Source organism: Herpailurus yagouaroundi, unplaced genomic scaffold (assembly GCF_014898765.1).
Source record: "Herpailurus yagouaroundi ecotype Mexico unplaced genomic scaffold, PumYag 195, whole genome shotgun sequence".
In the NCBI taxonomy this organism is placed as follows: Eukaryota; Metazoa; Chordata; class Mammalia; order Carnivora; family Felidae; genus Herpailurus; species Herpailurus yagouaroundi.
Window position 1 is genome coordinate 7,574,410 of NW_024412426.1, and position 15,992 is coordinate 7,590,401.

Consider the following 15,992-nt stretch of genomic DNA (forward strand, 5'->3'; position numbering starts at 1 on the left):
GCTCAGTCTGTTGGGCATCTGACTTCGGCTCAGTCAAGTTCATGGGTTTGAGCCCCACATCAACCCCTGGGCTAACAGCGTCGATTCTGTCTCCCTCTGCTTCATATTCTGTCTCCCTCTCTCTCTGCCCCTCCCCCACTTGCTCTCTCTCTCTCTCTCTCTCTCTCTCTCTCAAAAAACAAAAACAGGGGCGCCTGGGTGGCGCAGTCGGTTGAGCGTCCGACTTCAGCCAGGTCACAATCTCGCGGTCCGTGAGTTCGAGCCCCGCGTCGGGATCTGGGCTGATGGCTCAGAGCCTGGAGCCTGTTTCCGATTCTGTGTCTCCCTCTCTCTCTGCCCCTCCCCCGTTCATGCTCTGTCTCTCTCTCTCCCAAAAATAAATTAAAAACGTTGAAAAAAAAATTAAAAAAAAAAACAAAAAAAGATTTAGAAATATAAAGCTTAAGATTTATTAAGCTCTTGGCACATGGTAGGAATTCAGTTAATATTGGTTTATGTAAATGGCTTTTCTAAGATCTCTTAGGGAAGAAAACTAACATATTTTGAGTTCTAGCTTTGTGGTAGCAAATTGCATGACTTCAACATGTAGTCCTGATGAAGTGGATACTGTTGTCCGAATTTCAGCCTAAATTCACTTCCCCCGATGTAAAATGGGTGTAATATCTTTCCTACTCAATCCAAAAAAATTCTTACGAAGATTAGACTAATTTAATGTGAGACTTGCAAATTGTTGATATTTATAGAAGTGGGAATATCCTAGCTATTGCTTTATTAAACACTCTTTACAGTAATGTTCAATCACCCAACATGCATGTATTCAGATTCTACCATTTGGCCATTGATTCAGAACATAGTCTCTGTTCTCAGTGACAAAATAACACCCAGGAAACTAATGAGAATAGTTAGGAACAGCTGAGTTGTCACTGCAGTAGAAAGTAGTTAAAAGAGAATGATATGACTTAAAAGATAAATAAATTTAAGGTGAAGAGATGGAGAAAAGGGAAGACACTTCATATAAAGGAACGAGCATGAAAATAGGAAGCCTTTGAAGAGATTAGGATTCTCATCCTTGTAATTTACAGGAACATTAAGTATTGAATCGTTCATGCAGCAAACATTTATTGAGCATCTATTATGTGCTAGGCACTCTTCTAAGTGTTGGATATATGGAGTGAACAAATTAGAAGGTAGTTCCCTTGAGGAGCTTATATTCTAGTAGGTGAGACAGATTAAATAAAATAAATAAATTATACAGAATGTTAAGTGATGAGCACTTCAGAGAAACCAGAGTGGAGCACGGTGGGGGGATCAAGAGCGACAGGAGTGAGGTCGTAGGTGGCAACAGAAAGTAGAGAGATCAGACTAGGTTTCATTGAGAAGGTAACACTTGAGCACAGGCCTGAAGGAGGAGGAATAAGTCAAGGAGATACACAGGGAAAGAGCTTCAGGCAGAAGGAAGAGTGAACAGTTATAGCAGTGGTTCTCAAACTGTGATCCCCACCCAGACCAGCAACATTAACATTGTCTGGGCATTTGCTAGAAACACACATTTTCAGTCTCCACCAGAAACTCTGGTTCAGCCCAGCAATCCCCCTTCAGGGGACTCTGATGTTCCCTAAAATTTAAGAGCCACTGAGCTATAAAATAAAGGTCTAGTTGGTGTGCGCCAAGCCTGTGTCAGTCTTGTGCAAGGCCAGCATGGCTAGAGCGAACTAAGTAAGAGGGAGAGAAATAGTAGGTGACATCTAAAGAGAGAATGACACCGAGAGGTGGGGGTGAGAACGAGAGAGATCCTGTAAACTCTTGTTAGCCATTGTAAGGACTTTGGTTTTCACTCTGAGTGAAGTGTGGAGATATTTCAAGATTGTGACTAGCAGTGACACCATGTGTTTTGAAAGCATCCTTCTGGCTGCTGTTAATGATAGATTGTAGGGGTGCCTGGGTGGCTCAGTCGGTTGAATGTCTGACTCTTGATTTCCACTTGGGAATTGGTCGGATCGGCCCTGCATTGGGCTCTGTGCTGGAGCCACAGAGTCTGCTTGGGGTTTTCTCTCTCCCTCTTTCTCTGTCCCTCCTCAGCTTGTGCCCTCTTTCTCCCTCAAAATAAAATATATATATATATATATATATATAAGCTTTAAAAAAAAGAATAGATTGTAGAGGGGTGCCTGGGTGCCTCAGTCAGTTGAGCATCCAACTCTTGGTTTCCACTCAGGTTGTGGTCACAGGGTCATGGCATCAGGCCATACGTTGGGCTAGGTGTGGAGCCTGTTTGGGATTCTCTCTCTCCCTCTGTCTCTCTCCCTCTGCCCTTTTCCCCAGCTGGTGCTCTCTATCTCTCTAAAAATATAATAATAATAATTTAAAAAAGAATAGATTGTAGAAGGGTGAAAGTGGAAGACTTTTTTTCAGGAATGCAGGCAACAGATAATAAAGAGTGGCTTGGATTAGGATGACAGTGGTAAAGATGGAGACAGGAAGTGGAATCTGAATATATTTTGAAGGTAGAGCCAAGGGATTTCCTGGCAGAGTGGTTGTAGGGAATGAGAGAAAGAAAGATATTGAGGATGTTTCTGGCTTGAGCCACCGGAAAGTTGAGTTGCCATCAACTGAGATGGGAAAGGTGCAGTGGAAGCAGGTTCGTGAGGAGAGGCAGGGAGGCGGGGGTGGCGCCTCAATAGGAAGTTGAGTTTGGGACATGTCTGAGATGTCCATCCAACCTCCAAATGGAGATGTGGAGTGAGCAGTTGGATCTATGAGCCTATATTGAGTTGAATCAACTCGTCATCATTCTGAGTTACATGGGGAACCAATGGCTACCAGCAGCATTAAGAACTGATTCTGCTCACTTCAAATCAAGAGTGATACCAGAGTTCTTAGTCTTTTCACTATTTGTTTCTTTATAATCCACATATCCAAAAGAGCAGTTTCTTTTCTTGACTAGCTAAAAGCCCTCCAGGCTCAGGTCAAGGGACTTTCACCCCCAGAAAGGTCTTGGCCTTGGAGAAATGGAAGCAGTGGGGGTACTTAGCTCTCCAGACTTTTGGTGAAAATCAATTGAATGATCTCATGCTAGATTTTGCCTTTTTATCTGAAGTTCTACCTATGTGGCAATTTAGAGGGGTTCTCCACCCACCCCCAAAGGGAAAAAATATATGGTAGCATTAGCTCAGGGTACATGACAAGAAGCTCCAATCATAGAGTAGGAGAAAGTGTATGTTATAAAGGAGCCAAACACCTCACTATAATTAACTGTTTTATCAGCTGCTTTGAAAACATATCATTGAGAATTTCCAAAAGAAAAAGAGTTGGGTTTCCCAGCTGAGACTGTTTGGAACCTGGTCGCCGGGGTTTCCATAAACTAAACTATCATTAAACATTTTCACCACTGAAGGGGGTCATTAGGTGTGCAAGCCCATTTGATTTAAATTCCTATTTATTTTTGGTTGTGGATCTCTATATAGATTTGTGTCCCTAAGGCAGAAAATAAGATAATGACATTTATGGATCTTAAACATGTATTTTCTCAAAGGTCCACATGGATAGAGAAACTAGGGTTGCAATAAGGGGTAGACATTACATCCAAATATTTTGCCTAAATGGCTCCTTGTTCTATTTCCCAGTTCATGAAAAATGACCTGGACTGCCCCAAAGAAGCAATTCTTCCTTTTTATTTACCCACCTGCCACAAAGCAGCGTTCAGCTCTATGTGGACAGATACAACAAGGGGGAGTGGGCTCGGAAAGGTCCAGGATTGCCTGCCCACAAGGCAGTCCTACAGGGAAAACACTAGGTTCAGAGAGCAGTACCTTCAAGGTGATACAGGCCTGCTGTTGTATCAGGTCCTCTGGTTTTAACTGAGGCCAGATGAAAGAGAAGTACACTCAGAGGAATTGTCCTATGTTGATTGGTGCCACCCTGGTTTTAGGCATTCACTTAACATCTGCCAGCTTAGTTCTCAGATAGGCCCTGGGATTCTCATTTAAGCAGGGATCTGAACTTGGACTGCCATCTCTACTTTGGCTTCCTGGACTAGATTCTAGTGTCCAGCCACATCTTTCCCCAGCACCAAATTTGGCCTGTCCTTGACTTCATCTTCACAGTTTCCCAGTGGTCAGGTCTCTTGTGACTCCCTGACCCTGACCCACCTCAAGCCCAGAGTTTTCTCTCTGCTTAGGCCCATCTTTCATGGTGCTCCTACATGTGAGCTGCACTGTATCCTCATTTTTTCAAAGTCAGACTCCGGAGCCCCTTAAGTGTAGAAAGCAGTATTTAATAACGAGGGCCCTCCAAGTTTTGCAATACAGCCTATGGTCCCATTTCAGGAGTAAGAAACCAAAATTATTATAGTCCCACTTACTCACAGGAGCATTGAGAAAGCCTCCCCAGGCTAAGTCATTCCAGCCAGTCTTCTACCCCCACTACTGGTGATGAGTCACTGAGGCTGCCGCCAGGGATGTGACATTTGGTGACCATGCACTGTGACTTAAGGCACAGGATGGGGATGGGAGAGAGAAAGAAATAGACCAGTCCAGGACAAGGGATTAGAGGGTCACCAGTACTCTACTTCCCTCCTGAGACCCTCTAAAATGTTTGTGGTAGCAGAAACATCCCCTTTACGTTATTTTACATTTGGAGGTGGAGAAGAACATTCAGCTAGTCTTCGAAGTGTTTTGCACCCACCTCTGCGCCCTCAGGTGACACCCTCACAAGCTCTGTGAACTCTTTAGATAACCTTCCCCCAACCAAACAAGGTAGTGCTTTCTTCTTATTTCACCAGCACCTAAAACTCTCCTAAGGCAGTCATCTTTTAAAAATGAAATAATTACATTTAAATCACTTAGAACAATGGCTGGCACATAGTAAGCATTGAATATGTGCTAGCTCTAATTATTATTTTTGTCTCTGGTCTGCAGATGAATCTGGTGCCACTGGCCTCTTCAGATGCCAGTATCTTAATGCCCCCCTTCGGCCCCCACCACACATATACACAGCCAGATCTCATCTCAGTGAAAACAAAAAACCCAAACAATAGCAACAACAAAAAACAACCCCAAGCGTTATAATTAGATAGGTCAAGGTGTGCTATTTAGGTGGCTTTTTAAAAATAAGCCCCAAACAAAACCACTCAGGGACGTGGAAATTAATTTCAAACGCTGACATGATAAGCAAATGTAATATGGAGACCTTGTTTGGGTCCTGATTCAAATCAACTGACTATAAAAAGACTCTTTAGAGACAATAAGGGAAACTTAATTACAGACTGGGTATGCATGATACCAAAGTAGTGTTGTTAATTTTGGTAGGTGTGATAATAGCATTGTGGTTATGTTTTCTTTTTTTAAGTCAATATTTTGAGAGATTCAGAGGTGAAATAATATGATGTCTGGTATTTGCTTTAAAGTACTTCAACAAATAGGGGCGCCTGGCTGGCTCGGTCAGTGCTACATAAGACTTGTGATCTTAGGGGGCGCCTAGGTGGCTCAGTCGACTGAGTGACCGACTCCGGCTCAGGTCATGATCTCGTGGTCTGTGAGTTCGAGCTGTCTCTCTGCCCCGCCCCCACTCATGCTCTGTCTCTCTCTATCAAAAATAAATAAACATTAAAAAAAAAAAAGACTTGTGATCTTAGGGTAGTGAGTTTGACCCCCACGTTGGGTGTAGAGATTACTTTTAATTAATTAATCAAGTGCTTCAGCAAATAAAAACAGTAAAGACATCAAAAGGGGGGATAGATCAAGTACATATGGCAAAAACTTGGTAATTATTGAATATAAGTGAAGGAAATATGGTGGCTTATTGAATTTTTTTCTCTACTTGACTGAACTGGCAAAAAGAAAACGTTGATGACCACTGGTCTTTAGATCTAAGTTTTCAACAGTACCAGCAAGGTTGTCCGGCCTAGGACCACTGACTGATACTAAGGGATTCAATGAGAGATGGTTGAAACCTGGACCAGAGGGGAAAGTAATAGGGTCAGGGGTGGTCAGAGGTTTGGGAGAACTTGATTCTGGGTCCCTGGAGGTTTGGGAGAGAGAAGCGTAGCAAGGTGAGACCAGTGCCATGCTGAGAACTGAGGAAAAAGGAGAGAGATCCAACAGAGAGAGTGACTGTAGGTAAACACCTCCGCTTGTGTGGTGGCATCCAGGCCATTTTGCCCCCAGCCTCCCCTTGGAATAAGCCAGCCTATTTCCAACAGAGCTGGATTAAAGTAATCCCTAGCCGTTCTCCCGACTAGAAACAGAACACTTGTAGGGAGTGAAAAAATAGAAATGACCTCTTTCCCACCCGCATGCCCCCAAATGTCAAGAATCTCTTAAAAACGCTTGCAGCAACACTCATGGTAAAATTCTGGGAGGCTGTCTCTGTTTCTCTTTTCTTACAATTTTGTTTCAAAGGGGCAAGATCTTTCATGTACTATTTAGAGTTAAGTTTGCAGCGTTAACATTCTTTGGTGATGAGTACAGCTCATTCACCCTGATGTGAAAGGACCAAGATCACATCCTTCTCTCTCTTGCTGGTGAAAACCAGCAGAGCGCAGGGGGCCCTGGGCACTGGGAGAATGAAGACAAACTTCAGTTGCCTGCTTTACAATGTCGCTGAGCACTGTCTACCTAAATCTCCTGGGCGAATGGAAGTAGTTGGAGAGTGTGAGGCCTTGCCTCCTCTCAGAAAACACTCCAACAAAGGCAACAGGAGACTGTGCAAGAGGACCTACATTTCCATTCATGTCTCAGGCATCAACGATGCCCCTTCTCTCTTGGGCTCTGTTCAGAAAAAAATGTCGGATGCTGAACATATCTATAGCCACCAAGGACACTCCCCGTGTGACACCTCAGCCTGATCACTTTTCTTTTCAAGTCTCAGTTCTTGAATTTCTGAAATGAAGAGACAGACAGACAGACGGAGATGGAGAGAGGGAGAGAGGATACCAGATTTCTATATTTGTCTCTTCCCACTCTGAGGTTTGATGAGAACTAATGAAGTAGAGACTGTACCTGGCCCCCTGGGAAAAGATGCCTTTGTGTGTAAGGGAACGATGTCTTTTTCTTTATTTTCTAAAGATGTCTTTCCCATTAATTGCCTGATTTTGTGAAGTATGAAGGAATTTAGTTTCCTTTCTATTTTAGTTCATTATATTTTTTCTGACTCAACAGTACTTTTAAAGAAAAGCTGGGTTGTATTCCCACTAACAGTTTAATAGAGTAATGTTTCAAGTGGGTTATAGGAAAATCATGTTAATCTTTTACCTGGAGCAAGGGGAAATAGATCACCTCTTTGTTGATCTTCCACTTCCTGCCAAAGGTATGAATCGTGTAAAAACACTGATCTTGTGTAGGCGGTGAGAGAATATTGAAAAAATAAGACTTCGCCCAGAAATGGAAGTTCCCCTTTTGTCTTGATAACAAACTTCTTCGTTTCTTTGGGGACTTATGCTTCCCTTCCCTGGCAAGTCCTGGTGATGCCATCAGTCACAGTGCCCCATCCCTCTTCTGGCTTCACTGGGGATATGCCCAAGCAAGTTGACCAATCCAAGTATATCATCACTCTAACCATTGTCATTAATTCAGAGGTTGGCGAATAACCCAAGTGGGCCAAACGGGGCTTTCAAAAGCTGGCATAGCACGATCCAACAGAGCTCATCTACCCTTCATTGATGTCCTTGCTAGTTTGGATCGATGGTACAATGGAGCCCCTACTCTGAGCTAAGTTCACACTCTTGGTGCCCAGCCAAAGCAGCTACAACCTGGGGGCCTTCCTGCCTAGGCCATAAGCTAACTAAAGCATCATCGAGGTTCCAAGGCAATGGAAGCTCCTATGGTTTGTCAAAGCCAGGCCTCAGACAATACTTTTGGACTTGGTGAAGTGAGGATGAACCATTTCACCTAAAGACACAGTGTTCCCAAAGGGAAACTCACCAAAACAAAAGGAAGATTTGGGCTGATGTTCCAGACTCTGGGAGAAGACCTAAAGATTCTTAAGGTAAGGGAGTATCATGATGGGCTTTCCCTGATCACAAAAAGACCCGTTTTCCCCTTTTCTCCAAGGTAATGGATGCCTGCACACAACTACACCTGGCTAACCAAGCAGGGACCATGCAAGAGAGACAAAAGATGGCTCAAGGTGATCTGAGGGCACCTCTAGACAGAGGATAGGCTGTCATAACTTTTAAGTACCTTCCTCAAGGTCCACAGTGTTAATCCCTACCATTGGCACCTGAATGCTTCAGAGAATGATAGTTTCTCTAGAGACAACCTGGTCCAGAGGTGGTTGGCATGAAAAACACTCTAGGCTTTTCTCTAGGACGGACTGAGAAATAGGAATCCCAGGTGGGTTAAGAAGCGAGTGCCTTTCGGATTAACTGAGTGGTGGTGAGGGAGGGACATGGGGGAAGAGTGCCATTTTATTTTCACTGGAAGGCCTGGTCTACGCGCTGAAGTGAGGCTACTTTGACATTTTCCCAGTTATATGTGGAATCTTGTGTTAAGCTTATTTGGCACCATATTTCTACTTTATTTTTGAGAGTACTCTTTAGAAATTGGCACCTAAGGCAGCTGTCTGTCTGGACTGACCCTCAATCCAGTTCTGAATCTGTGTGATTCCTTCTTTGCACCCTCTGTGCTTCCCCAACCTCCTTTAAATAGGTCATGCTATCTCCCACCAAGGGCCAACGGAATGTATTAGTAACAGAACTCCACAGATAAAGGCTTATCTGCAGTGGTGACTGTTAGTTGCAATTTTTTCGGGGCCTACTTCCCCTCTGACCTGTCTCCTGAGGCCTCACTTCAATAAGCCCTGCCATTGGTTATAATGCCTCACTTAGACCTTTCTGGATCTTTAATCTTGTAATGCTAATGAAAGCTTTATCCAATTTATGACATCCTACTAATAAAAATGTTGGCATGCATGGCCCTTATCCTCTTGGCTGGTGATAAAACAGTCTGTGATTCTAGTTGGGACTGACTTTGACTCAAGTGTTCCTTAGCCAGAGGTGAATTGTTTCTTTTTTATTTATTTCATTTTATTTTTTTTAAGTTTGTTTATTTATTTTGAGAGACAGAAAGAGAGAGAGAGAGAGAGAGAGCATGTGCGTGCCTAAGTGAGGGAGGGTCAGAGAAACAAGAGACAGAATCCCTAGCAGGCTCCATGCTATCAGCACAGGGCCTGATGTGCAGAGCCGGGGCTCGAACCCATGAACCATGAGATCATGACCTGAGCCGAGATCAAGAATCAGATGATTAACTGACTGAACTACCCAGGCACCCCATGAATTGTTTCTTTATGTCTATCCGGTGGCTATCTGAATTTTATAAATTTAAATATTCTCCTATCAGAGAAAATACCCCAGGTATAAAGTGTGACCTTTATGTGTAAGGAGACAGAGAATCTGTCCAAGTCAGATTACTTAATTTAAACGTTAAATCAAATTCCCTTGCTTGTGTTTTGCTTTTGGACACACAATACCAAAAACATTTCAGAGGTCAGTGGTAGGCATTTGAATTCCTTAAATGGAACAGCGCAGAGCAATCAGCTAGTTAATACTATTTTACAAGATTCTAATGTGAGAAGGCAGCAAAAACTCTGCTTTCAGGCTGTGCTTTCTGAAACACAGCAAGTAAAACAGATTAGGATTAAAAAGAAATAGAGCCATATTCATTTTAGATGCGCAGAATGAAATGGCCAGGAGTTAGCACCATGCAGTGAGATAGAACATCACTCAGTGAGATAGAGTGACCAACTGTCTGGGTTTGCCTGGGGCTGTTCCGGTTTTAGCACTGAAAGTCCCACATCCCAGGAAACCTCTCCATCCCAGGCAAACTGGAACATTTGGCCGTCCTAAAGTGGGTCAAGTCGCAGACCACAGGTCCTGGCCAAAATAAATAGGACTGTCCAGGTATTTTTGTGGTTGATGCATATTATTTGTCTCAACATCTTTGTGTCTTAGTAAAAGAAGAGTTAAATGCCTCAACCTCCCACTCAGAATTGTTAAAAGAAATTGCCTCAATTCATCACTAGGCAATTTGCAAATGCGAGATGCTATAAAATTATAAATAATAGCTTGGAAGTGATTTTCATGCAGCTAGTAGACCTTACCTGGCTGACGCCAAGGTCTTGCTGTGTAACTATTAGAGCTTTCCCTATGGAGAAAATCTAGCCCACTGTGAGTAACTTTACATTTCTTTCATTCCTGCTAATGTTAAGCCACCTCTAAGGACAATACAGAGCAACCTTGGCTCCAATTTTGTTGAACCCAGCTGGATGCAGCCAAATTATGGGCTTCGTTTTGGGTGGAGCATATTTTTGTGGGCTGTGGGAGACCTGTAATTTTTTTTTTTTTTTAATGCAAAACCATTTATAGCTTTGGGTGATGTAAAATCCTCAGGGTGCCTACAACAGTGTCATGCAACCAAAGGGCTTCCCGCATGATCCAGATGGGACACAGTGGAGCCAGGGCCTCACCCAAGCCTCTGTCCACCCACTCTCCACATCTCCTGCACCGGCCCGCCCTCAGGCAGGGCAGCGGGCTGCAAAGCCTTTTACTTCTTTCTCTGCTTGTGGTTCAGAGGTTTCAATTACCAGCCAGATTTTCTTTTCATCGAGAGAGCTATTGTTTGAGGCTGCGCATTCATCCATCCATAAGTACCTCAAATCGTCTGACTTGCTAGCTTCAGAACCATGGCAACAGCAGAGTTTTGTGCAAGAGTCCTAGGTGAGAAGGCAAACCTCATTTGTAGGTGAAGCCCTACCATAGTCTGGCTGATATATCACAGGCCAATTGCCCAAACTATGGGACTTCTGTTTCCTCATCTGTTAATGAGAGAGTTGGATTACATTAGCTGTAAAGTCCTTCTAGCCTCTGAAGTTGGATGATTCAATGCAAGAGTGCTAAGTGGAGAGGAATAGGGGAAAGAGAGGGAAAAGATTAAGAGATGCAGGGTGAAGTTTAAGCAGTAAGGTGGAAGCCCAAGCCCTGTAAAGAAAAGGTGGCCAGGGCGAGATCCTCATGCAAAGGGCTAGCCAACCACCATTAGGACACAAATAGCTGCCCCTCAGTTCTAAGGAGCTTGCTGGGCTATGATGGGATCTTATTTCTCCCCCATCGTCACCCTAACTTACAGTACAAGTGCTACTCAACAGCCTTCCCCTGGGGGTGATATGGAGGAAAGAGTACCACAAAGTCTAAAAAGGTAACGTTAAAAAAATTGGCTCTAAAAAAATAGCTCAGAAATCCATTAAACTGAACTCCACTTACAAATAGCTCATTTTCTCAACAAAACAAAACCGCTGCACTTGTACAGATCTCAGTGGGAAACCCTGAATTAGCAAACAGCCCTACAAATGCAAGTTCATGGAAGTTATTACACACGGCATGGCTATGTGGGGGATGAAACAAGGAAGCAGAAATCATCCGGTTACTTGAACTGGCCTTCACTCTGGGCTCTCCAGCCCTGGGTCCAGTGTTCTTCATTGTAGGTCTCCAAGAAGTCTGCGTTACTGGGATCTGATAACCTCTGTGATCATAAAGGATCTTAATTGAAGCAGGGTCCAGAGGAGTATCATTTACCAGAACACTTTAGTTCCTGATGGTATAATGGTATTGGTGGTCCTCAATTTTTGCTCCTCCCTCTATCCAAATTAACTTATGGGTATAGCCCACAAAAGAAAATAACAATCCATTATCTATCCTAGATTCCTTCATCCTGGGGTCCCAAGAATTCCAAGGGATATGCACAGTAGTAACACAAATCTGAGAGCTACTTTTGTCATTTTAAAAGTTGTATTGGTGGTTATCAATTTGCCTGAGTCTGTTCCATTCCTGAAACTTTGTAGCTACCTTCACATTCACTATAGTTAAGCAGGCACATTGAATGATGCCAGGAATTTACTCGGGTCCAATCTCCATTTACCCATTGTGAGTTTCATCTCACAATGGCTACCTTTATAAGCTTGACCCTCTAATCCCTCCAGATATGACCCCCGATAGTTTGCATTTGGTCCTTATAGTTTTTTAACTTTATTATGGAAAATTTTATATAGATGGGTGAATGGATAGATGATAGATAGATAGACAGACAGATAGATGATAGATACAAAGAAACAGAGACAGACAGAACAAGAGACAGAGAGAGGAAATAGTATATTAACCTCCATGTAGCCATCACTGAGCTTCCATATTATCAACTCATTTGAAGTCCAGAAGAGATCATTTTAAACACTCTGCTCCTTTAAACAATGAAATTATTTTTTATAATATTTATGAAATGAAACAAATAACAATAATGGCCAGAAGAGAACTGCAGGCAGTGAATTTTCTGTTATTGAATTTCCTATATGTAATCACAGCAGTAGAAAGGATAGAATAAAAATAAAATGAATATTACAGTACTAAGAAAGAGAAAGGCATAATATTTATTCAATAGTGTTTATATCTATCTAGCAGTTTGAACTTGATTCTTTGGTTACCATCTGATATAACAATATTTTATATACATAATTGTCTAATAACTAATAGGTGAATATTAATAAAATGGATATGTTTATAAAAGGTTCAATTTAGGCAACTATTAAATCATAACACAAATGTAATATTTTATTTTCTTGATTCATTCTTCAGTTTTAAAATAATTAACAATCAAGAAAGCAAAATAAATTTCAATTTAAAAACTACTGTTCAAAATCAGTAAAATGTTTCAGGTATGAACTAAAATTTCTACTTACCAACAATAATATTACACATTGTGGTTCAGTCTCTGTTTCCCTATTTTCAATTTTCAGCATAAATAAACACTCCCAAAGGTCACATGGAATAACTGAATTGGAGTAACTGAAGTTTTCTTTCTTTGTCTTGTACAATTGCTACACTGTCCTAGTTGATTTCAAATCTACTTTTTAAAGGCAGGAACATGTTGTTCCACAGGGTTAAAAATATGCACTTCAGCAGAAGTGAGCTCCTGGTTCGAGACCAGTACAGATTTTATTAATGTTTTAAATTCTCTACAAAAAAGCACCCCTTTATTGTCTACACCTTGGGTGAGTTGCTTGCACCATATGTTCCTTATGGACACTGTTACATACTTGTTCATGTCTATCTAGTAGCGGCCTGGGGACCATGTTCTTCTCAGTACTCTGGCTCTGTCTATCCAGGCCTTAGTCGTTTGTTTCCTCTGTGTCTAACATCCCTGACTTTGTCCACATTAATATTAGATAATTTTAGACAAATTGCGCTTTGACAATCCTGCAAGGTACATGATTTTTTAGCTTTTCAGAAAGTATCTCTCTTTAATAAAGCTATATTTTCCTTCCCTGTTTTTTTCAGATGTGCCAACTAAAACAGAAAAAAATTAGTTTTATTAGGATATAATTGGCACATAGCACTGTATAAGTTTAAGGTACACAGCATAAAAAGTTGACACACATATGTTGTGAAATGATCACCACAGTAAGCTTAGGTTAACCTCCATTACCTCATATAGTTACAAAAAGAATGTTTTTCCCTTGCGATGAGAACTTTGAGGGTCTGCGCTCTCAGGAAGTTTCAAATATACCATGCAGCATGTTAACGATAGTCATCGTGGGAACATGACATCCTTAGTACTTACTTATCTTATAACTGGAAGTTTGTACCTTTTGACCATCTTCATCCAATTTCTTTACCCCCTACCCCTGACCTCTAGTAACCACAAATCATATCTCTTTTTCTATGAGTTTTGTTTTCATTTTTGTTTTACATTCCACACATTCATGAGATCATACAGTATTTGTCTTTCTCTGACTTATTTCACTTAATGAATGCCTCAAGTTTCATCCATGTTGTTGCAAATAGCAAGATTTCCTTCTTTCCTAGGGCTGGATAGTATTAGTTATTAGTTTTTTATGTCTGAATAGTATTCCATTGTACAAAGAACGTTGTTTCTTTGAAGATATTACTGAAAGCTTCAAGAAGTAGCCACCATATCCACAATCCCACTTGATATCTCTTTACAAAGCACTCTAAACCTCCCATCTTAGGAGGCATACTGCCTGAGTCCCATGAGACAATGGAAATAACTTAACCAAGTGCTTGGCTACCTTCTGAGAAGGCCGCCACCTTTCCCATGGAGAAAGAGGGGAAACTAGCAAACTCAGTTCAGCCATTCCACATTTTAAGAACTACTATTTTTAACATTTATTTATTTATTTTTGAAAGGCGGGGAGGGGCAGAGAGAGAGGAGAGAGAGAATCCCAAGCAGGCTCCACACTGTCAGCATGGAGCTCAGTTCAGGGCTCGAACTCACAGACTGTGAGATCGTGATCTGAGCAAGCCAATGCTCTTTAGATATTTGTTCAAAATCTCTTTAGTGGGACAGACATATTTTAAAAATTCCATTTGAGATTACTGTCTAGTCTGGTGGGAGTATGACCAAATTACGTTTTCACCAGTTGTATAAAAATCCTCCTGTGAAGATCTGCATTGACTGACACCATATAGCCAATGTATTCCATTGATTTTTTTTTTCACTGTTTACTTATTAATTGGTGCTCTGGGCGCCTACTCAGCTGGCACACTCCTTAATCCAGATTTTGATCAGGATAAAGGAATAAGTAATTAGAAGCTCAGGGTAGGAGAATATGATAAAGCCTGATGGAGTATGGGCGACTGCCTTATTTCTGTTTCTGTTGTTTTTCATTGCTTCTTATTATTGTTTTAACTATTATGCTCTCCTTTTTTTTTTTTTTTTTTTTTTTTTTTTTTTTTTTTTTTTTGTGGCTATACCCTTTAACTACCAAAGGAGCTAGTTACATGGCCACTGTTAAGTATACTGGAAAACTGCCACCTAATGTTAGTTTTTTAAAAATTTTCTTTGGACCAGAGCGGGCGGTGGTGCTTTAGAAGTATGTAGTAGTAATTTAGTGTTTGGTACCCCAGAATTAATTTGATATGCTCTGTCAGCTGGTTCCATATTTAAGCTGATGTATAGACCCGAAGCCCCTTGAATGAAAGGGAGATTGGGTCATTTTGAAGAAGGACACTGCAATACTGCAACAAAAATACACCACACATCTTTCTACAAGCCTTCTGTATAGGCTCTACATTCATTTGCTATACTGGCTGTACACAGGAACAAATGAAAAACCCATAGTTTTATGGAATTACTAAACACTGGCTCTGTAGTGGGTTGAATAAGATCCCTAAGATTCATGTTCACCTGGAACCTCAGAATATGATCTTATTTGGAAATAGTATCTTTGCAGATGTAATTATAAGGATCATGCTAGAAAAGAATGGGACCTAAATCCAATTAAAATGCCCTTAAAAGAGATAGAGACAAAGGAAAGAAGACCATGCAAAGATGTAGGCAGAGATCGGAATTGTGCAGCCAGAAGTTAAAGAAGCATGGAGCCAACAGGAACCACCAGAACTGGAAAAGGTGAGGAAAGATCCTTCCCTAGAGACTTTGAGGGATAAGAGCCCCGCCAACACTTTAATCTCAAACTTCTGTTCTCCAGAACTATGAGAGAATACATCTCTGTTGTTTAAAGCCACCAACTTTGTGGTAATTCGTTATGGCAACTGTAGGAAACTAACATAGCCTTCTAACTTGATACTAATCCTTGAGGACCCAAAAACTCACTATAGTCTACAGGTCCACCAGGGGCTTATAGAGGACAGGAAATATGATGTTTTGGCCCAAGGCTCACCCGATAGTGAGCTCAAGAGGTCCACAGACTCATTATATGCTTATTTCCCAAGTTTTTGAATGTATAATTGGAACAGACATCCTAGGCAACTGAGAGAATTACTACACTGCCTTCATGACCCACGGAGTAATGGCTATTGTAGGAACAGCTAAGTAAAGCATCCTGGAGCATCCTCTCCTAATGAGAATAATAAATGAAAACCAATACTGCATCCTCAGGGGAGTTGTCAACTTTAGTGACACTCTCAAAGACTTGAAAAATCCCAAGGCAGCAATTACTTTCACATTGCCATTTAACACGTGGACAGTGGA

General features: G+C 41.6%; 1 long non-coding RNA gene across 1 annotated transcript in view; it reads right to left on the reverse strand.

Annotated features, from left to right (window-relative positions):
- Positions 1 to 12,811, reverse strand: part of LOC121011692 (uncharacterized) — a 33,003-nt gene extending 20,192 nt beyond the window's left edge. Inside the window, exon 1 of the long non-coding RNA XR_005781701.1 lies at positions 12,721 to 12,811. This is a non-coding gene — a long non-coding RNA (uncharacterized LOC121011692). The remainder of the gene's footprint in view (positions 1 to 12,720) is intronic.
- Between the last annotated feature and the right edge of the window lie 3,181 nt (positions 12,812 to 15,992).